Source organism: Lepus europaeus, chromosome 4, assembly GCF_033115175.1.
Source record: "Lepus europaeus isolate LE1 chromosome 4, mLepTim1.pri, whole genome shotgun sequence".
NCBI lineage: Eukaryota > Metazoa > Chordata > Mammalia > Lagomorpha > Leporidae > Lepus > Lepus europaeus.
In genome coordinates, this window is record NC_084830.1 from 44,862,862 (window position 1) to 44,879,258 (window position 16,397).

At 47.5% G+C, this 16,397-nt stretch overlaps 1 protein-coding gene across 3 annotated transcripts in view; it reads right to left on the reverse strand.

The window, feature by feature from the left end:
- The window catches only part of MATN2 (matrilin 2), a 155,433-nt gene that overhangs the window by 65,216 nt on the left and 73,820 nt on the right, over positions 1 to 16,397 (reverse strand). The window lies entirely within an intron of this gene.

The window sequence follows — 16,397 nt, forward strand, 5'->3', positions numbered from 1 at the left end:
CTGACGGGCTGCACTCCGAGAACTCTGGGAGGGTTCATTCGTGATCGTAGCAGGACGTTTGGAAAACAGAGAAAAACATTTAAAAGGAAATCCACCCGTAATCCTCCCACGCGGAGACAAGCGTGAGTCCCACTGTGGCGATTTCTTTTTTCTCCAGGTGAGTGTAGTAAATACATTTTCTCAAAGTTGGACTTATTCGGCACCTCTGTGGGCGACGGTTAGTGATGTTTAATTCACATCAGTTTACATTTTCCTGGGTCGGTGTGAAGTGCTCTGAGAACACGTGGCTGGCTCTGGGGAACCAGGCATTTGCACTTGTTCCCATCGGACTCCACGCCTAGGCTCTGGAACGTGAAGCGCTTCATGAGCGCTCGCACTGATTCACCCCAATATCATCCGGCACCGTCTTTTTTTTTTTTTTTTTTTTGACAGGCAGAGTGGATAGTGAGAGAGAGACAGAGAGAAAGGTCTTCCCTTTTGCCGTTGGTTCACTCTCCAATGGCCGCTGTGGCCGGCACATCGTGCTGATCCGAAGCCGGGAGCCAGGTGCTTCTCCTGGTCTCCCATGGGTTGTAGGGCCCAAGCACTTGGGCCACCCTCCACTGCCTTCCCGGGCCACAGCAGAGAGCTGGCCTGGAAGAGGGGCAACCGGGATAGAATCCAGCGCCCCGACCGGGACTAGAACCCGGTGTGCCAGCGCCGCAAGGTGGAGGATTAACCTGTTGAGCCACGGCGCCGGCCTATGGCACCGTCTTTGACATTTTGCAGATTGGGCAGCCGAGGATCTGCCACCCTCAGGGAAACAGGGCAAGTCTAAAAATAGCCCTGAACTCCCAAGTCTGCATCAATCATCCTGGACATACTTTCCCTGATTCCATTTGCCTACCAGAGCCTCTTGCAAAATACTCGTCGTGTTCTATTTATTCATCCCAGTAACCCAAGAGGAAAATGAAAACGCTAAAGGAAGTTAGAGAGAGGACACAAGGATTCCCAGGGAGAATCGGATACACAGGGGTGGGTGTTCTTGATGTGGGACAGGCAGGTAGTTTAGGTTGGCTGAGCTGGAAGTCACTGCAAGCCCCTATCTGTAATTCTACCCTCCTACTTGTCAATCAAAATGCCCCCTTTCCCGGGAGGCACCGGCTTCATCTAGGACCCCAGTGGGGGATGCCATGAAAATACGGATAGTGAGCACCATGTGGAACTTGTAGAGGTACCATATAATTCCCAGGTGGCTTCATGTCTGGAGAGGTACCACCCCCACCCTCTTAAAGGAGGCTACAAAGGGATTCTTCTTCCACCACAGACCACAGCTGGAGGTGCTGCTCAGGTACCCTGTCTCCCCTCCCCCACCCCTTCTCTCTTCAGGTAACCTGCTGGCCCACTGCCCAGTCATGGTGGGTACTTCTCTGTGTGGGGCAAAGCATGATCATGCATGTATGTGTGTTCACCTCCTCAACTTTTGAATACATTTTGTTATTACTTGGCTCACCTTCTGTATGTCTGCACTGAGAATGCTTGTCTGGTGCAAGACAAGAACCTGGAAGAAAATCATTCCAGCCCATGGCCACATCAGTCTTATGTTGGCCAAACATTATTCTGTATCTACAAAGTGCTGGGCTCTGGCTCAGTATTCACACGCAAGGCAGGGATGCCCATACAGGAGTGCAGCCGCCACAGCAGAGTGGAGACGACGTCAGAGAATGAAAGGTTAAAGACATCTTCAAGCCACCACTGACTGAGGCCCGCCTTGGCGCAGACAAGCTGACCTGCAGACACCGCCTCCCAGTACAGAGAACAGCCTGGCGCTGTGTGACAGCTAGCCAGCTCTACCGAGATCTTACCATTAAAATTGGAGAAAACCAGAGCTCGTGAAAGGGACTGAATATACTAAAGAGAATTTCCTCTGGTTAAAAGCTGTTACTCTGAGAGGTAGGATAAAAATGCAGTTACCTAGAAAGTTTGATTAACCCCGACTCCAATAACCACACTTTAATATCATCTCCTAGATTTTGATTTTCACAGGTTATTATGCTTTTAGATAAATATAAAATATCAAATTGATATAACGATAAATGCTGAATTGATACAGCACCTCTATTAAATGCATTAAACAATTTTTAAAAATAAACTCAAAGGCAAGCATTTGGCCTAGTGATAAAGGTACTGCTGTGATGCCCACATCTCGAATCAGAGTGCATGGGTTTGAGTCCTAACCCCACTCCCAACTCCAGCTTCCTGCTAATTAACGCCTGGGAAGAGTGGTGATGGCTCAACAAATTGGGCTCCTGCCACCCATACAAGAGACCCAGATTGAGTTTCCAGCTCCTGGCTTTGTATGATTTTGAATTTCCTCACAGGAGCTTAAAACAAGAGCTTTTTATAATAATGGAAAAAATAAGTATATTGCAAAAGAACCCTTTTGAAAGTAGCGTTTCAAAAGCAATGAACCAAGACCTTGAAGCCACAATCTTTTTTCCAAAAGACTTCCCCCTACTACCGGGGTTTGCAGAAAGAGGCCATGAACTTGATGTTCCTTCCAGGCTGGGCTGGGGCACTTGCAGAAGAGCCCGTGAGTTAACTACAAGGTTCTGACAGAAGCAGCAGTGCCCGGCCCAGGCAGCCATTAGAACCTCGGGGGGACTTTTGTGAATCTGATGCCAGGTCACCGCCCACACCCCACCAACCCCATCAGATCAGATCAGCTCAGGGTGGATTCTGGCAGTGGTGCCTGTTCAAACTCCCAAAAGTCTCCAGCATGTAGCCAGGCTGAGAGCCACTGACCCTAATGGATAACAAGGCCCTATGGTCCTCTCAGGAGAAGGCAGAGCTGTCATCTCCTTTATTATCTGAGACGCCAGCCCAGTTTCCTGTTGGAAGCAAACTTGAGCGTGACTGCTGCTCTTTCTCCCCTCTCTACATGGCTAAAACAGGCCCGGACGAGGGTGCAAAGTGTGATAGGAGCAAGAGGGACTACGGCCCGACGACGGCCCACATTCCAGAAGAATCTTCCCAAGAACGGGAGGCTGCCAGTTGGCTCCTTGTGGCCTGTCCTTTCATACTGCTTTTAGAATGTTCAGGATTTACGGCCAAGGGTAATTTGTACTGACCCAAGGGAAACCATTGAAGGATTAAGCTAATTAAACAAAGACAAAGGAATAAATACAGACTGGGTTCTGACAAAACAAGTGTGTTGTTTTCCTGGCAGTGGCCACTTCCATTTGAAACAAATGCAGATGTTTTTGGATGATTCTTTGTACTTTTGAAAAACAGCACTTCTTTTTCTCATAGCCTCTGAGGATTTCCCTGAAGGGTGATAAAACCAACCATGGGGGGATGGGAAAGACTTTGGCTTCAGAGACCCCATTACCCTGACACAGCCTTCTGCCTTCTCTACCTGCTGACTTCACTCACGGCCCATGACTTCAGGCAAATGTCAGCTCATCCGGGAAGACTCTTCCAAGTAACTGGGCTGCAGACTTCTTCCTCTAGTTTCCTGTGGCATGACCTTCAGGCTCCAATCCAGCATGTACGCATTAGTCCCTGTTAGTAAAATGGCCCCGTTTTATCTGTGGCTCCATCTAGGCCCGGGGCGCCATCTTGGGCTCTGGCCCCTGCTGCCATTGCTGGAAGCCAGGTGTCCAGATGGCCCAACCACAGGTGTCAACTCCACCCCCACCCTAATGGGATTTGCTGCTTCTACTTCCCTGCCTGCCCCACTGGCAAAGATTTAACAGGACCTGTTCCTAAATACTTGCTCGCACGTGCTCTCTCTCTCTCTCTCACCCTCCCCTCGTCTCTCTTACCCTCTCCCCCAACCCGTCGGGCTACCCCCACCCTTTCCTCTAACTCTGGTGTTTGTGTGTTTTGTGCCAGCCTTACAGTCCCATAGTACTGCAAGGGTTGATGACATTTCTTTCTGCCCCATGAGAGTTAGGAGCTGCTCCTGGTTTTGATTCCCTAGAGCCTAGCACAGTACCCTAGTGCATACTGTTAGTACTCCATCGGTGTTCCTTTAGTGAATATCACTATTTGAACAGTGACAAAAGCCTGTATGCCTGCCTCCCAACAGGTTGCTCCTCAAGTCCCAAAAATACTCTCCTCCATCAATAATGGGGTCCTGGGAAGATGAGTGAGATGGGGACAAAATTCTCTCCAAGTCTCTGTTCCTCTCACCCTCAGCAAGAGGCAATCCCATCCCAGGATTACAATGACACCCCGGAGGCAGCCTACAGCTCACAGATACCACAAAACTGTCCTGACATTAGGGCCCCTGTGCCTTGCTATCCACTACATCCCTGCTATCTAACACAATGCTCGTTACAGTTGCTCAACAGATTTTTGTTGAGGGGACCAATGAACCAATATCCGTAATACGCAGACACAGGGCTATCAGGTGTTCCTGACCCATCTCTCTTACCTAGGCTGCAAGTTCACTGACAGCCAGGTCTGTCTCTCTTAAACCTCGGTGTTCCTCATGGTACCTGTGGAGTACCATGCATTTGACATGCTGATTTGACTTTAGCCTCCCTTCCCGCCCAGCCAAAAGCACTGTCTCCTGGGCAGAAATGGGAGAGCCAGGAGAAACCTGCAGTATTCTTTAGTTCCCCTTGAGCAAAGATAAATGTTTAGATGAGCTGATTTTTACCCTGGTGCAAGAATGGCAACAGAAACTTGAAGTCAAAGGGCTGCTCCCTCTCATGCATCTTTCTGAGCAACCGTGGTGGCTCCCCAACTGGTCTCCTTGAATCTCTCCTAGCCTGCAGACCCCCTGCAGCCAGAGCAATGTGCTCCCACTTTTCTTCTGCTTAAAATCCTTCACGCATCCCACTGTTCTAGGACAAAGCTCAAAATCTCGAATGTGATAGAGTATCGCGTGATCCTCCCTCTCACCTCTCCTGTCTCAGGCCCATCTACACTGTTTTCTCTGTTCCATCCTCCCCTTTCTCCAAACTGAGCTTTCTCATGCTTCAGCACCTCTGCACATACCATGCCTACTACCTAGAATACTCACACCCCTCCCTCACTTCCTTTGCACCTATCTGGCTCCTATATCCTTTAGGGTTCAGCTTAAAGGCCACTGTCTCAGGAAATCTTGCTGGCCATTAGGGCTTTGTAGTCCTAATCACAATATCTCTTTGTAGTCCTCACTACAATTAGAATTCAATGCTGAATTTGCAGTTGACTGTTGCATGTCTGTTCCCCAGCCACCATGGCAGTTATGTCCTCGACTCTTTCTCTTCGTTAGCATTCTAGCTCAGATACTCAGCATCCTGGCTGGTGATCAAGTGAAAAAAAAAAAAAAAAAAAAAGAGTGTGATTGAACTAATTTGTTCATTCATGAAACTATTCAAAGTGCCAGGAAAAAGCAGCCAATAAAACAAGTTAAAACCACAAATCCCTGCCTTCAGAGAGCTCACAGTCTAGGGCGGGGGAATCGCTAGCAGGCTGGAGTCAGCTCATCCTCATTCACAAGGACAGAGTAAGTGCAGCTTGTCCCAGCTCTGCATTTGATGAGGCCATGCCAGGAGCTTGACATGCCCATGGTGGGAGGATCTGCACCCTGGAAGCTGGCAGATGCTACCAATCGGAATCTGTCCCCCTGGAGAGCTGAGAGGTGCACACTGGGGCACTGACAACAAACCAAGCAGGTGAAAACACGTGGTGTGGCGCATTGTATCAGGAACGGGGAGTCCGGAGGGTCAAGAGAGGAGGGCTGCCATCTCAAACAGAGTGTGCAAGGCAGCCTCGCTGACAAGGTGGTTTTTTCTGCAGGAGCCTGAGGGAGTGATCTGAGAAAAGAGAAATGAAGGAATTATATGGAGGGAGGATAAGGCTGGGCAAGCAGGTGGAGAGGACACTGACTGGAGTCAGTTGGGTGAGCGGAGTGATGTCAAGTCAATGACTCCCGTGAGATTCAAACTTCACAGGCAGGTTAATGAACTGAGTGGAGAAAGCATATTTGTAGGGTGACATGAGATAACCTAGATGGCAAGGCATCTACTCCACAGTAGGAGTCCAACAAGAAACAAACATTAGTCCTTTCTCCTTTCTTAAAACCAGGGTGGGGGTGGAGATCTCCACAGAGCAGGCCTGAAGCACAGGAGAGAAGTGAACTGCAGGGGCATCCCACATGGGTGCTGGTTCGAATCCCAGCTGTTCCTCTTCCGATCCAGCTCTCTGCTGTACCCTGGGAAAGCAGAAGATGGTCCAAGTCCTTGGGTCCCTTTACCTACATGGGGGACCTAGAAGAAGCTCCTGGCTTCACATCAGCATAGCTCTGGCCGTTGTGGCCAATTGGGGAGTGAACAAGAGGATGGAAGACCTCTCTCTCTCTCTCTCTCTTCCCTCTCTCTCTCTCTCTCTCTCTCTGCCTCTCCTGTCTCTGTGGAACTCTGACTTTCAAATAAATAAATAAATCTTAAAAAAATAAAATAGAAGTGAACTGCAACCCAACTGTGCCCCACGTCACGATTCCAATAAAGCTGGTTTCACTTTATTTGAGTACCTATGAAAACTGTAAACACAGATATCAGATTCTAGTTTTTAAAAGTATCTTTGGCTAAGTTTGGTGTGTGAATTCTGTGCTAAATTGATCTGATACAGCAGAGTAGGCAATTTTGAATCTTTTAACAACAGATCTGAACACATCCAAGCCATTCCTGGCCAGAGGGCAACTGTGAGCACAGAGCCGACAGTGCCATTTGCTTGCGGCTCTTCGTTCTTGGGAGAGGTCTATGGGGGAGCCGAGCTGCAGCTTCCTCCCAGGTGGAACAGATTAGTGAGGCTTCGCTCGCTCAGAGCCCCAAAGCTGGGCTGAAATCCACCCAGAGTGTCCCTCCCCAAACTAGGTTGAAGGCTCCGGTGCTCCCATCTGGTTACAATGGAGGAGGGGACAGAGGACAGAGGCTGTCACAGGACGGAGGCTGCCGCTGCGGTGGCTGATGTCACCCAGGGCTAACTCAAGGGTTTTTATGGATCTCTCAGAATTTTAGACAAACCACCCCGCACGCTGTCGACACCAATGATCGTTTAGTTTCTCCTCTGGAGTTAAAGCAAATGAACACCTTCAGAAGACACTCCATGTTTTACAGCTCCTGCTGTTATGTAGCCCATGACGTAGACGTCAGAAATTGCTTCCCACAGCAAGAGAGGGGAGAGCTGTGTTATTAAGGCTGTTCTTTCGCTCAACTGGGAAGCAGTGGGGTCTCTGCCCACTCCCACCCAAAGCACACTCAGAGTCAGGGCTCCACAAAGCCTGGCAGAAGCCAAGCCTGCATTTAGGGGCACATCCCCTTTGTGTCATCACGTCTGAAAGCACTAATCTTACTTTGACAGCTGTAGTTTGGATTTAAAGACTTTCAACAGTAACTGAGTCATCGGCCTTGTGCTTCTACCCTGCAAGTGTCACTGAGAAAAACAAACCTGTCCTTTCAGGCAAACCCCAGCTGGGGCTGCTCGCCTCCTTCCCCCACAGCTTAATTCTTTTTCAATCAGTTCTGCTCTTCGCTAACCGGAATTTGGCTTTCTGTGGGGAAGCGAAAAGGAGGAAGGTGGAAATCTTCAAAACAACGTCTTCAAACCTAAGTAAACTTGACTGAATAGGTTTGATCAAAATAATCTACAAATGTGAATAAGGCCCTACGCTTGGCCATTTCCAAACACTTGTCACATCGTAGTATTCTTAAATATTTTCCCCCTCCTGAGTGGATCGTCCCAGGGAAAGATCTGGTTGCAAACATCTAGGTCAGTGGGCCTCAAACTACAGTACACAAGCAGACTTTAAGAAGCTCGTGGGGGAAAAAATGAAACTAAAAGATAAGCTTATTTTGGTGTAAAAACATTTTGAGATCCATGTGTAGTTTATTCATAAAATATACTTGCCATGAACTTTTTGAAGAATCTTTGTATGCATAGATTTCAAAAAGGTTTTGCACCACAATAAACTTTTCATTCCATTTTTTCCCTTGGGCTTTTTAAACCACATTCGTATATCAGATTCCCTTGAAGAATTTGTGAAAACACACATTGCTGGGCTCTGCTCCTAGATGCCCTAATTCAAGGGGTCTAGGGGAGGCCTCTGAATTTGCACTTCTAACTCCCAGATTTGCCTTTCTCTCTGCAAAGCTGACGCTGCTGTCCAGGGAACCGCACCGTAGGAACCACTTGTCTAGGTGCTTGTGAAAATAGCAAGGCAAAGGAGAAGCTGTACAAGGTTCAGGCTCGTTATCTCCTGTGTCTACAGTTCTTTGCTCGCTGGCATTGCTGTACTCACATGTGGTCTGCTCAGTTCTCCCACGGGGCTCTGCTCTGCCCAGATTCCTTCTTATTTGAAAATCCCTGTGCCCTAGCAGAGCCAGAGGGTGAGCAAACTGCATGTGATGATCTTGAAGCTCTTGGGCTCAAGGCCAGGGTCAGGAGGAAGCTCCACTCGGCAAGCCCTCTGCTCCTGCTCAGGGAGGTCTCAGCAGTTGGGGCTGGGGCTGGGGCTGGGTGTGTGTCTTCTTCACCCTTGCTCTCTTGCTCCACATTGACTGTGGGCTGCCCTAGTGCTCACACCCTGACCTTTGCTTTCCACCCCCCCCCCAAGATTTCATCCATTTTCAGGGTCACGGCCAGCCCAGACCTTTTCCCCGAACTCATTCTCCATCTCCAGCTGTACCCAGCCGCTCATGTGGACTCAACCGTTTACCCTCAAAATCAGGTTTCCTCTCTGACTTTCAAAACTATCATTCCCCACGCACCCCACCCACCCCATCCCATGTCATAAACTCCTCCCTGGCGCTGAGATTGCTGCTGTGGTCTCCTAATGAATCCTGGGGCCTGAGAAACACATGCACTGAATTGACTGTAATTGTAAACTGATTGCATCTTTCTTAACTGCTGTGCATGTGTGCAGCACAAGGGAAGCCAAGAGCTGACTGCTCCTTGCATCTCAAATATTTTTTTTTTTTGACAGGCAGAGTGGACAGTGAGAGAGAGACAGAGAGAAAGGTCTTCCTTTTGCCATTGGTTCACCCTCCAATGGCCGCCGTGGCTGGCGCGCTGCAGCCGGCGCACCGCGCTGATCCGATGGCAGGAGCCAGGTGCTTCTCCTGGTCTCCCATGGGGTGCAGGGCCCAAGGACTTGGGCCATCCTCCACTGCACTCCCTGGCCACAGCAGAGAGCTGGCCTGGAAGAGGGGCAACTGGGACAGAATCCGGTGTGCCGGCGCCGCAAGGCGGAGGATTAGCCTGTTGAGCCGCGGCACCGGCTGCATCTCAAATATTTAAGAGAAACCCCATAAGAGTGGCTGGTTCACAGAGGGGAGTCCATAGGTAAGGCATAAATGAAAGCAGGAACGGTAGCTCCTCCTGGTTCTCTACCTATTTCTAGCCCAGTGCGTACATAAGGGCTGGCCCTAATTTTCCAAAATGTGGCTTTGCTTTTGGTACCTGTGTTCAGCTTCCCTTTCTCACCAAAGGACACCACTGGAACTCAGCTCGAGAGTCAAATGGCTCCATAATTTGTCCCGGCTCACATTCCTTCCCTTATCCCCTAGTGAGGCACCAAACAATTCCAGACAGCAGGCCAGTCTAGTTCATGACTCTTTCTCCAATTTTTCTCTTGTCACATTTTGTCTCAGCACTGCAAAGCCTTGTCTGATTTACAAATGTCAGGTTTTTGGAGTTATAACTGGCAGACAATAAACTGCACATATTGAAAGTACAATTTGCTAAACCGGACACACCAACACCTCATCACCACAGTCAGGGTGATGAACAGTCATCAGCCCCAGGGCTTCCTCTTTGTCCTGTTGTCATCCCTCCTCCTGCCTCTCCTCTGCCCTGAGCCCCAGCCAACTACCAATCTGCTCTTCGTCATTATTGATTAGGTGCCATTTCCCAAGCTTTCATATAAATGCAACCATAGAGTAGGTATTCTGCCCCCCTCCACTTTGGTCTGGTTTCTTTCATTCAACACAGTTATTCTGAGATGCGTCCAGTCTGCTGCACGTCAGTTGTTTCTTCTTTGCATTGCTGAGCAGAATTACATTGGAATCACAATGTGCTACTCCTTTACCTACTGATGAGATACACACACACACACACAGAGAAAGAGTGAGTGAGACCAGTGGCTTGCTCACTTCCCAAATTCCCCTAGGTTCCAGGAACTCAATCCAGGTTTCCCACATGGGTGACAGGCACCCAACCACTTGGGCCATCACTGCTCTGTCCCATGGTTTGCACTAGCAAGAAACTAGAATCAGGAGTGGGCCAGGACTTGAACCCAGGCACTCCAGTATGGGATATGGGAGTCCCAACAGGCATCTTAATTACTGAGCCAAACACTTGTTGCTTGTCTTTCACTTTTGAGTGTGATGTTAGTTGTAGATTTTCCTCATAGATGTTTACCAAATTGAGGCATTTCCCTTCTGTTTTTCATGTGCTGAGAATCTGTCACGAATGAATACTGAGTATTATCCATTGCTTTTTCCTATTGAGATGATTCCTGTTTTTTTTTTCTTTTTCAGTCTGTTGATATAGTAAATTATATTGACTGATTTTTTAATATTAAACCACTCTTACATTCTTGGGATATATCCCACTCCATTTGATCCTGATACTGTTCTCTGATATATACTGGTGGATTCTACTTGCTAAAATTTTGTTAAGAATTTTTGCATTTAAATTCATGTAGAATGTTGGACATAGTCCCCCCTCCCCTCTAATAATCTAATTGTTTTTCTGGGTCATGCTCCAGAACATGTTTAAACTCTAACATAAAAGCTATTAAATCACTTATGCAGCTTGGGAAAAATAATATCAGGAACATTTCCAAATAACAAAAGCAGTAAAATGCATTTGGTATGGTTCTTGAGAAAGGGGAAAAACCGAGAAAGCAGTGAAAGAAAGTTTATATTTTTTGCCAAATGAAGTTATCTAAATGTTACATTTTCGTCAGCTGCCAGATACTAAATGTTCCAAAAGGGAGTGAAAATTCCTTATTTAAAAACATATAAAGAAAAGGAAACAAGTTGCTGTTAATGGGAAAGGAATTCAAAGGGAGGAGAAATGATAAAGGGTGATGGGCCTGTGAAGGGGGCTCATCTCATGAGGTTTTCTTTTTCCCTCATTGTAAAATTTTATTTAGTTTTATTTATTTCAAAGACAAGAAGACAGATAAATAGAGAACTTTCATTCTCTGGTTTACTCCTCAAACACCTGCAATAGTTGGGATTGGCCCAGAATGAAGCATGGAGCCAAGAACTCAATCTAGCTCACCTACATGGGTGCCTGAGAGGCAACTGTGTGAGCCCTTACCTGCTGCCCTCAGGGTCTGCATTGGCAGGAAGCTGAAATCAGGAGTGGAGCTGGGACTCAAACCCAGGCACTGGGAAATGGGATGCAGGTGCCCCAGACAGCTTCTTAACTTAAATGCCAAATACTGGCTCCTATTCTTTTTTTCTTTAAGATTTATTTTTTATATATCTGGAAGTCAGAGTTAGGGAAAGAGAGAGAGAGAGAGAGAAAGAAAGTAAGAGAGAGAGAGAGAGAGAGAAAAAAAAAACTCCCCAAATGGCTGGAACTGTGCCAGGCCGAAGCCAGGAGGCAGGAGCTTCCTCTGGGTCTCCCACCTGGGTGGCAGGAGCCCAAGCACTTAGACCATCCTCTGCTGCTTTCTCAGATGCATCAGCAGGGAGGGAAATCAGAAGTTCAAGAGCCAGGTCTTGAACCGGCACCCATATGGGATGCTGGTGTCACAGGCATTGGCTCAACCTGCTAGGCCTCCCATCTTATTTCTGTAAATGGGAAAAAGAAGGACATAAAAGTCTACTGTTCTAGCACTGTGCTACCACTCCTGGATATATTTCATATAATGGTCTTGGATAGAGAGGACTTTGAGAAAGGCAGAGAGAACCCACAACGTTGATCTCTACTACATCCCTAACTGTGCACATGGGCAGAATTTGAAAGGTATGATCATTTAATACTCTTGATCCAGTCCTTGGATGGAGGGGCACTGTTGAGACAGCTGCTATCTACTCAGGAGAGGGTTACCTGGACATGAAGAAACCCAAAACCAGGTCCCTGAAGATGTGTCTGTACTTCTTCTCAAAAAGAGAAAATCAATGAGGGTGAGTAGAGTGGACAGGGTAACACACTTCAATAATCAAAAGGCTTTCCCTTTTTATTTGGATAAGGAAACACCTTATTGGTTATGGCTTGAGAGGGCCAAAATGACATCAAAGGTGGAAATTATAGAGTAGGATTGCAGCTCCACCACTGACTCAGGCTGTCTGGGGATCCAGGTGCTTTGTCAATACCTGTGTCTCAGGAACTATTAGCATCTGGGGTGCAGGAAGGGAATAGAATTCCAGGTTTGTATTGGAGAAGGAGCTAGAAATCTGACAGCCATGGTTCATTACCACTAAAGAGAATCTATGAGTCGGGCTTATCTGCTTCCTCTTTCTACACAGGAAAATACAAATAGAAGGTGGTATGGATCCATAACGTGTGTGTGTGTGTGTGTGTGTGGCAATTGCCGAGGAGACCCTTCCACAAACATTTGAGCAACGACAGTAGCACTGGAAGTCACTAGCAGTGGACTTGGGGAACTAGTCAGTGCAAGTCTCTGAATTAGACATGAGTCTCCCCATGATCAGCAAGCCATCAAACCTGCCTGTCCTCCCGGGCTTGGAGAAGGTTCTCTAGTTGCAGGATTGTCCTGCTGCCATCTGGGGCCCTGAAGAATCATAGGACAGTATCAAATAGTTGCTGAGAGCTAGGACATAACAGGATTTGGCCACAATGCCAGCCATGTGACCTTTAGGAAATTAATCTTCATGTTCCTCATTTCTCTTATCTATAAAATACCAGCGATAAAAGCTACATTAAGAGCTCACTGTGAGAATTAAATGAGACAATAGATAGATATGAAGCACCGGGGGAGCACCTGGCACACGAGCTGACCTCCTGGGTAGGCCTGACCAGATGTGCTGCAAACCCCAGATGGACCTGGACTGCAGTCACTGTTGGATACAATGACCTTGGTTGTTGATTTGATTGACCCCATGGGAGAAGGTGAGCCCCAAAAGAGAAGCAGTGCTGCTGTTTTATTCACTATTTTACTCCCAGTGTTTTGCATGCTGCCTAGGATGTCCTATATGCTCAAAAACATGTGGCAAAAGTAAATGAACAATCAATGGGTGTCTTGAAGAGTGAATGGCAAGTACTTTTTAGGCAATAAGAGTGCTTTGGGGAAGAGGTGGAGTCCATATCCCTTCTCATCTGCGAGGTTACCCAGCCATGCGCAGGACAAGAAAAGAAAAGGGGAAATAGTTGTGTCTCGCTCCTCTGCAGGCCCACTGAGTTTCTGTCATGGTTAGCAGGGACAGGTTGCCACAAGCAGCTTGTTTTTTTTGTTTTTTTATTTTTGTTTTTGGACAGGCAGAGTTAGACAGTGAGAGAGAGAGACAGAGAGAAAGGTCTTCCTTTTCTGTTGGTTCACCCCCCAAATGGCCTCTGCAGCAGGCACACTGCGCCGATCCGAAGCCAGGAGCCAGGTGCTTCTCCTGGTTTCCCATGGGGTGCAGGGCCCAAGCACTTGGGCCATCCTCCACTGCCCTCCCTGGCCACAGCAGAGAGCTGGCCTGGAAGAGGGGCAACCGGGACAGAATCCGGTGCCCCAACCGGGACTAGAACCCTGATTACTGGCGCCACAGGCAGAGGATTAGCCAAGTGAGCCACAGCACTGGCCTCCCCCAAGCAGCTTGTAAGCAGAGGCTATAGATGGCACAGCTTTCCTTCAACTGTCCACTAGGTCCAGAGCAGGGGCTAGCCAGCAGTTGGTGATGAGGTCGATACTAATTTGCTATCACCACTCCCATTTTAGGGGTGAAGAGGTGGAGAGCCAAGAAGATGCAGTAAGCAGTTCAGGATGAGACAGCCATGGCTGGTGAGGGATCGTGTCAGGACACAAAGCCGGGTCTGGGACCTCCGAAGGCCCTGCTCTTTCCCGGAGGCCTCTGGCATGCCGGTTTCAGGACAGCAAATGAGTTATTAGCAGAATCTTTTTCTGGGAGAGAGGGAACTGGACCTACACGGAGCCAGCTATGTCGGGTGCACAGGTAGACATCCTAACTGCTTGGGGTGGCTGGAGGGCTGACTGGTCACTGCCTGGTCACACCCTGTCCCAGCTCCTTCTCTCCTCCCCAGGGAATCCCAAAGTGTGCCGGCAGCAGAAGCTCTTGGAAAATCCACACCTGCTGACTCTGCATCTCTGAGGGCACACCTTGGACTCAGTTCCTAAAGTTTGAGCGGCCCTCGCTGTGCGCTCACGTCCTTCCTCCACCTGGGCCTGCCTGCCATGACCTGACAGCTCAGCGTGAAGCCCACGCAGTCTCTGCTTCCGGCTGTTCTATGCCACAGCTCCCAGGGGCATCCAGGCTGTGGTGGCCAGGCAGGGGATGGCAAACCTTGGCGTGTGGGGAAGGCCCTTGCTCATAGAACCTTTTATTTCAAAAACAATCTTTCCTGCTTTTAGTTTTTAGTTTCCTGCTTTTAGTTTTCTTCTTCTTTTTTTTTTTAAATTTACCCAAATTTTATTTTTTAATTGATACATAATTGTATATAATCATGGAGTTTGGTGTGACATTTCAATGCATGTATATAATAGTAATGATGCCTTCAGGACACCTGGCATATCTATCATTTCTTTGTGTTAGGAACATTCAAAATGCTCTGGAGTAGCTGTTTTGAAATAGTCAATCAAATGCTGCCAACCATGGCTATCCTACCATACTATAGAGCATTAGGGATTATTCCTCCCATCCAGGTGCACCCCTGTGCCCATTTAACCATTTAACCATCCCCTCTCCAACCCATCCCCCAGGCTCTGTCAACCACTATTCTGTTCTCTATTCAGATCAATTTTTTAAAAAAGATTTATTTTGAAGGTCAGAGCTACAGAGAGAAGGACACACACACACACACACACAGATCTTTCATCTGCTGGTTCACTTCCCAAATGGTCTCAATGGTCAGTGCTGGGCCAGGCCAAAGCTAGGAACCAGGAGCTTCTTCTAGGTCTCCCCCATGGGTGGCAGGGACCCAAGCACTTGGGCCATCTTCCATTGCTTTCCCAGGCACATTAGCAGGGAGCTGGGTCAGAAGTGCAGCAGCAAAGACACAGAGTGGTGCTTCACAGGTGGCAGCTTTACCTGCTCTGCAAAAACGCTGGCCTCATTCCCTATATTTTTTACAGTTTCATATTTTAGCACCTTATATTTAAGTCTCTGATCCATTCTGGGTTGATTTTTGTATATATGAGAGACAGGGTGTGGTTTCTTTTTCTGAATGAGGACATCCAGTTTGCTCAGTACCATTTATTGGAGAGACTTTCCTTTCTCTTGTGTGTGTTCTTGTTATCTTTGTCAAAAATTAGTTGGCAACAGATACATGGAATTATTTCTGGGTTGTTCTGTTCCACTGACCTATGTGTCTGTGCTTATGCCAGAACCATGCTATTTGGGTTATTATCACTTTGTAGTATGTTTTGAAATCAGGTATTGTAATGCCTCCAATTTTGTTCTTTTTGCTCAGGATTGTTTTGGCTACTTGGTGTCTTTTGTGGTTCCATACAGATTATAGTAATGACTTTCCTATTTTTGTGAAAAATATCATTGGAGTTTTGATAGGACTGCACTGAATCTGTAGATTGCTTTGGGTAGTATGGACATTTTAACAATATTAATTCTGGGGCCCACGCTGTGGTGTAGTGGGTAAAGCCGCTGCTTGAGTGCTGGCATCCATTATGAGTGATGGTTCAAATCCTGGCTGCTACACTTCCAATCCAGCGCTCTGTTATGGCCTAGGAAAGCAGTAAAAGAGATGGCCTGAGTCCTTGGGCCCCTGCACCTACACAGGAGACCCGGAAGAGGCTCCTGGCTCCTGGCTTCGGATCGGCACAGCTCTGGCCGTTGTGGCCATCTGAGGAGTGAACCAGTGGATAGAAGACCTCTCTCTCTCTCTCTCTCCCTATGCCTCTCTGTAACTCTGCCTTTCAAATCAATCAATCAATCAATCTTTAAGAAAACAACATTAATTCTTCCAATCCATAAACAAGGGATGTCACTTCATTTCTGAGTGTGTGGTCCTCTATTTTTTTCACCAGTGTTCTGAAATTTTCATTTCAGAAATCATTCACTTCCTTGGTTAAATTTATATGTATTTGCATATAAACATGTGTGTATATACTTTCTTTTTTTTTTAAAGATGCATTTATTTATTTGAAATTCAGAGTTAGAGAGAGAGATAGAGAGAGAGAGAGGGAGGGAGGGAGGCAGAGACAGAGACAGAGAGAGATGTTTCATCCACTGTTTCGCTCCTCAGATGGCCATATCAGCCAGGACTGG